The sequence below is a fragment of the Nomascus leucogenys genome, chromosome 6, assembly GCF_006542625.1.
Source record: "Nomascus leucogenys isolate Asia chromosome 6, Asia_NLE_v1, whole genome shotgun sequence".
NCBI classification, from domain to species: Eukaryota; Metazoa; Chordata; class Mammalia; order Primates; family Hylobatidae; genus Nomascus; species Nomascus leucogenys.
The window spans coordinates 66885602-66891743 of NC_044386.1; the positions used below are offsets into that span (position 1 = coordinate 66885602).

Here is a 6142-nt window from a genome sequence, read left to right on the forward strand (position 1 = left end):
TTTTGCATGACCGATACTATGCTAAGTACTTTATACTTTATATATCCTCTCATTTAGCCTTCATAGCCGCTGTGTGAAATAGGTGCTCTTCATATTTTACAGATAGGAGAAACTTACTCATATTTTATAGATAGGAAATGAGGTCATGGTTACATATCTAGGAAGTAAGATCTTCATAAACTTGATTTTTTTTCTTTTTCAAAGTCTAGTGCAGTCTTTAAAACCTTAGTTTCACATAACTAAAAAGTAGTTCCATTTCTACTTAGTTTTAGGATAAGAAATCAATGTGTTTTCATCTTTAGAGAAGTCCTCACACTGAAAAACTGAAATCAGTTGCACGTAGGTACACGTGTTTCTCAGTGTGTCAATGTGTGAACTGGACCATCTGTGTAATATTCTTGCTTGTAGTCTTATGAATGTAAGTAGATGCCAAGTGTTGAAACCAGATAGATTACTCTCCCTCCTTCAGTCTTAGTTAGATATTAATTTAATTAGTAATTTTTCCTAAAGGAAAGAAATTTAGTCAGTTTCTCGTATCTTGATTATTTAAAAAACTGAGTTTGTAGCATTTGAAATAATTTTACTGTACTTTATGTGTCTTGTGATCGATGCCACTTGGAATGTCAGTTTGTTGTTTTTGGTGAGATTCTGGAAACGGTCCAATTTTATTTTTTCCCCTTGACTCCAGACTTTTTAACACTGATGTGCTGCTGTTGAGGCATATGCCATTTTGTTAGGCCTTCTCAAGTGAGAATCAGGAATGCTGCTGTGTTCTAGAGATGCTTTTTTCTTGCGGTAGGGCTGAAGCAGTGCCTACTCGACAGAACCAGTCATCGTGCAAAGAAATGCCACCTGACTCAAAGGCAAAGCCAGAGTACAGCTTGGAGCAAAGAAGGTATTTTATTAAGAATTTTACATAAACCATAAAATATATTTTATATTACTTTGTGAGCCTTCTGCCTGTCTTGACTTAATTCTTTTTGAGAGAATTTGTTTCATTTTCATTGGGTTTGTTTTCTTCTTGTTACAAAGATGATCTATAGAAAATATAGAAGTATCATTTCTTTATTATTGCTTTTTCCCCCCTCTGTGCCTATGCTTACCAAGTCTTTTTATTTTTTACTTTTTATTAACTCTTTCAGTCCTCTTAATAACTTAAAAAGAGGGTATTCCTAATATCTGCATCTTGTGGATGAGGTAACTGAAGGTAGGTAACTTGTCCAAGGTCACAGGTGGCAGAGCAAGGATTAAAACCAGACCGTCTGGCTGCCCAAGGCCCAACCAAGAGGAGCTGAGAGCAAGCCACGGGGGAGAAGGATGTTGGTCAGGCTGGTTTCCTGTTCAGTTACCATGAAACGCAGGCTTAACCTTAATTCTAGGACATTACCAAGAAAGCCTTCCAAAGCCATAGGTTTTTTACCATGACCATGACTTTTAGCAAGAATTTGTGGTTTAAAGGCAACATGGTGCTCTAAGAAGCTTCCGTTCACTCTTACAGAGGGACTGGTAGTTGAGCTAAATAGTGAAATCCTGGAGCACACACCCTTTAGGGCAGCTTCTGACCTATTTCTATGGTCAAGAAAGACACCTGTCCTTCCCTGCTGCCTACAGCCTGCAGTTATTCACCTTCAGAATTTCCTAGTCCGTGATCACATTCAGATGAGAGATCTGTTTTGTTTTTTCCAGGGTAGGAGGAAGTGAGTCACCACCTATACTAAGCAGTCTAGTCTTCTGTGTATAAATGAGCAAGGTTGGGGAGCCAAATTTGAGAACCTTATGTAATGCTGAGAGGCTCCAAGAGAATCCAAGAGAATGTCAGGATTAAGTACGGTGGTAAAGTGGTCTCATGTTAGTTGTCTCCACAGCTCTCATCAGAAGCAGACACAGATACTTTTTGTAGGAAAGCATCTCTAACTTAAGCCTGTAGGATTCCCAAAGATTAAAAGCAGGCAACTATGAATTCAGTGAAATCATAGCATTCAAGTAGTTAACCCAATATATTTGAGAATTATCAGAAACAATCAATAATATGTTTCCCAAAGACTGTAGGTTTTGGAATTATCAGATACAGAATACAGACTTCAAATATTAGGATTGCAAGAAAATAGTTACATGTGAAATAAATCTATTATATAAAAAAAGATGGACTCATAAAATTGAGCGAGCAGTAAGACCACCAGGAATGATGAGGAAGACCTGAAAGGAAAATGGATGAAATAGAACTTACAGAAATAAAATACATAGCTGGGTATGGTGGCTCACGCCTGTAATCCCAGCACTTTTTGAGAGGCTGAGGCGGGAGGATGGCATAAGCCCAGGAGTTGGAGATAAGCCTGGGCAGCATGGTGAGAACTCGTTTCTACAAAAAATACCCCACCACCACCAGAAAAAAAAAAGAAAAAAGTTAGCTGTGTATGGGGCACCTACCTGCCTATAGTCCCAGCTACTCAGGAGGCTGAGGTGGGAGGATCACTTGAGCCCAGGAGGCCAAGGCTGCAGGTTCGTGCCACTGCAGTCCAGCCTGGGTGACAGAGTGAGACTCTGTCTCACAATAAAATGAAATAAGGAAATATAAAATGGGATTCTTGAAATAAGAAACTGAGTGGATGGATTAGACACCAGAAGAAAGGATTGATTGGTTAGACGATTATCTCCAAAAAGTAAGTCCGTATGTTACACAGAGAGACATGAGGATAAATGATAGGGCAGAAGTTGGTGGGGTTGGCAGGGTGAGGAGATCAGAATGAGGTCTAAAATATGTCTTAGTGGTATCCCAGGAGGAGATATTAAAATTATATTGGAAAGTGAGAGAAATGGAAGTTCTAAAGGTGACAGAAGGAAGTCCACATAAATCAGTCACAACAAATGTAAATGGACTAAAGTTACCAGTTAGACAGATGGAACTAATAAAACGATATCCAGCTGTTTTAATCCATCTTATTGAAAATATGAGGATGTGAAAAGATTGAAAGTTTTTATAAAGGAGAGAGAGTGACAAAGATATGCCAGTATACATTAACCAAAAACAAGTGATGGAGCTTCAGTTTCAAACAAGATAGGATTTTGGAACAGAAAGCATTAGTAACAACTTGATGCTAAATGACTGTTAATTAGGAGGATGTAGCAATTTTCATACTGTATGTACCTATCAAAATAGCCTCAAAATACAGAGGAAAAACTGATAAAACCACAGGGAGAAATTGACAAGTCTGCCATTGTATTTGGAGATTTCAACATACCCTGCTTAGCATAAGTAAGTTACACAGAATGCCCATATATAGATTGGAATAACCCGTGATTGGATGTGATATGATGGACAAATATAGACCTCTGTACCCAATAATCAGATATTCTATATTCTTCTCAAGCATACGTGGACTGTGGGAGAAACATTAATTATATATTAATCCATTAAGCAAGTCAGAAGATTGAAAAACAATTGGTACCATCCACACCATAAAATTTATAATTTAAATATGAAGCAGTTAAGGTTAGAAGTTAATAATGAAGAGATTAACCAAAGCTACATGAATTTGAAAATTAAACACCCTTGTAATTCATAGTTTAAAAAATCCAATGAAATTTTGGAATGCTTAGAATTGAACCATAGTTAAAATAGGAAACTTCTATCTACCGCTCTCTCTCGCCCTCTCCCTCCCTCCAAGACCCATTTCTTATATTTCTGCTTGTTAATTTGTTATAGTTAATTTGGATATATACAAAGACTAAGAACAATTCCTTGAATATAGTGACAACCTGTACCTGGAATAGTCCAAAGCCTAATTACCCTGATTCCTCCACGAACAGTTCCCAAACTGGTGTACTAGAAAGTCTTCCGAATGCTCTTTGGAAAAAAAAAAAAAAAAACATCGTGGCCATATAAATTCATTGTTCTGAGAGGTCCCGTTGAATTTACCAAGCATTTCCCAAATTGATTTATTCATCAATAATCCCAGGATGCTGGGATTACAGGCATGAGCCACCATGCCCCGCCTTCCATAAGGCATGTAAAGGCACTTCCAAAGGTAGAATCAACAGACATTCCAAAAGTCAGTGGCAAGATCTCTAGACTCAGACCCGCCTTCAAGTTCCAACCCCCGGCAACCCAAAGCCAATTAATTGTCCTCCCAGAATAACATCAGATAGCAATTAGAACGTGGTCCTCGAATTCTCCAGATCAGCTCCAAAAACATATACACTATTAACAGGGGAAATATTGTGAACTGAAGTCTTTAACAGATAACGTTAATCAAAAACATGTCTATGGGTAAACGATTATATATAAAATACATTTCTCACCAACAAAAACCTCTATAAATTTCAGGCTGATGACAATTTAACTTATTTTTTAATGCATAATTATGTCAAATAAATGCATCTACAAAGGCCTGAATACAGTCTCTGAGTCTTAAGGTCCCCCCATCTTCTCAATTTCATGTTTGATTATACGTGTATTTGAGAGAACATCACTCATTATTTGTTTTGGGAATATTATGGAATATTATCCAATATTTTGGATATTATTGAAACTAGTTGATCGGAAGTCAATGGCACTGTTTCTGCTAAAAGAGTAGGATCCTCATCAGTAGACAGAGACGTGTAAGAATAGTCATTCTACATCGACAAAGTGTCAGTATCAGGCGGTGGCTTCAAAGCCAAAGTGGTGGTTGGATGTAAAGTGGAATTTTAATTGGCGAAGAGGAGGCAGATAGTGAGAAATGTTGATTCAATAATAACATGAAGTCCAGGAAAGCCTGTGGCTGTAAAGAATGTTGAGCCATAGAGCCCATGGGACATAGGAAAGGGGGCCTCGAAATATTCAGAGACTTGTAGAAGGGTAGAGTAAATATCTAAGACAATTGTGATGGATAGTGCTTGAAGTATTTGTTTTCGACTACCTTCTATCAGGCTGTCTACAAACGTGGAAGTTTCTTGAGGGCAAGAATGAAGTCTTTTACAGCTTCTGGCATGCCTCCGTGTACCCAACAGGTCCTCAATAAATAATTTGTTACCCTACTTTGTCATACAATATAGGACATACTTAGCTGTACAGCACGATGTGATTTGATCACATCTAACCTATGAGTGGAGAATCACAGCGTTGAGTCTGTTTAAAAACAACACTCCCTATTCCCTTTCACTTTCATAATATATTCATTTGGTTTCTAGTAATGTTGGTTCTACCCATATGTTTTTAGGTAATAGTACCATCTGTGATGTGCCTAAGTAAAATTATACCAAGAATTCTATGGTGGCAAAGCTAATGCACTGCTCTTTGTTTTGATTAAGATTTTAGACGTTTGAAAATGTAAATTCAGATATTGGACAGTGAGGGGTTTATTTTGGAGGTTGGAGGAGATTGAAATGTTGGGGTAAAACTGCTAGGCTCTTTTGGGACTTGTCTGTCGGGGTAGGGAGAATATACAAGTTAACCAAATCCTGGAAATTCTCACAGTGCTTAGTTTTGTGACTGTATAAAAACTGGCATTGTTCTTCCTAGGTCTCAGTGGAGAAATGTAAGCTGTGAGTTTAACATCCTGTTTACTGTGTTTTGGCCAGGATTTTGCAAGCTTTTGTGGAGAAAATTATATTGCTTTTTTTTATCCTGTTGTAACATATATGTATATCAGTATGCTTCCTTATGTTTTACTATGGTAAAATTGTATCTTGTATATAGAGAAATTAGTCTATTAGAGTGAATTTAAAAAAATCTTTACTCTGAGTTGGCAGCCTTGGGTAATGAACCATACGTTTAAGCCTTGTAAATATATCACACTAGAGCCCAGCATGGTGATGTGCACCTGTAATCTCAGCCACTTGGGAGGCTGAGGCAGGAGGATTGCTTGAACCTAGGAGTTTCAGACCAGCCTGGGCTACGTAATGAGATCCCATCTCAGTCAGTCAACCAATCAATCAGTTACACAAAAAAGATCAAGATCTTTCTTGCTCTTTTAGAATGTCTTTCCCAGACATTCTAACAAATGTCTCGGTGTCTAAAACAATGAAAAGGGTTTATGACAGAGTTACAGCAGTCATCAGAGAAAAATCCTGGACAGATTGCAAATGTGTACCAGTTGTGAATTTCTATGACTGCAGTTGAAATCCAACATTATTTTTGTACAGTCTTCTTGGGTGTATCTGT

General features: G+C 37.7%; 1 pseudogene; it reads left to right on the forward strand.

Annotated features, from left to right (window-relative positions):
* LOC100588199 overlaps window positions 1-6142 on the forward strand; it is a 59882-nt pseudogene that overhangs the window by 1360 nt on the left and 52380 nt on the right.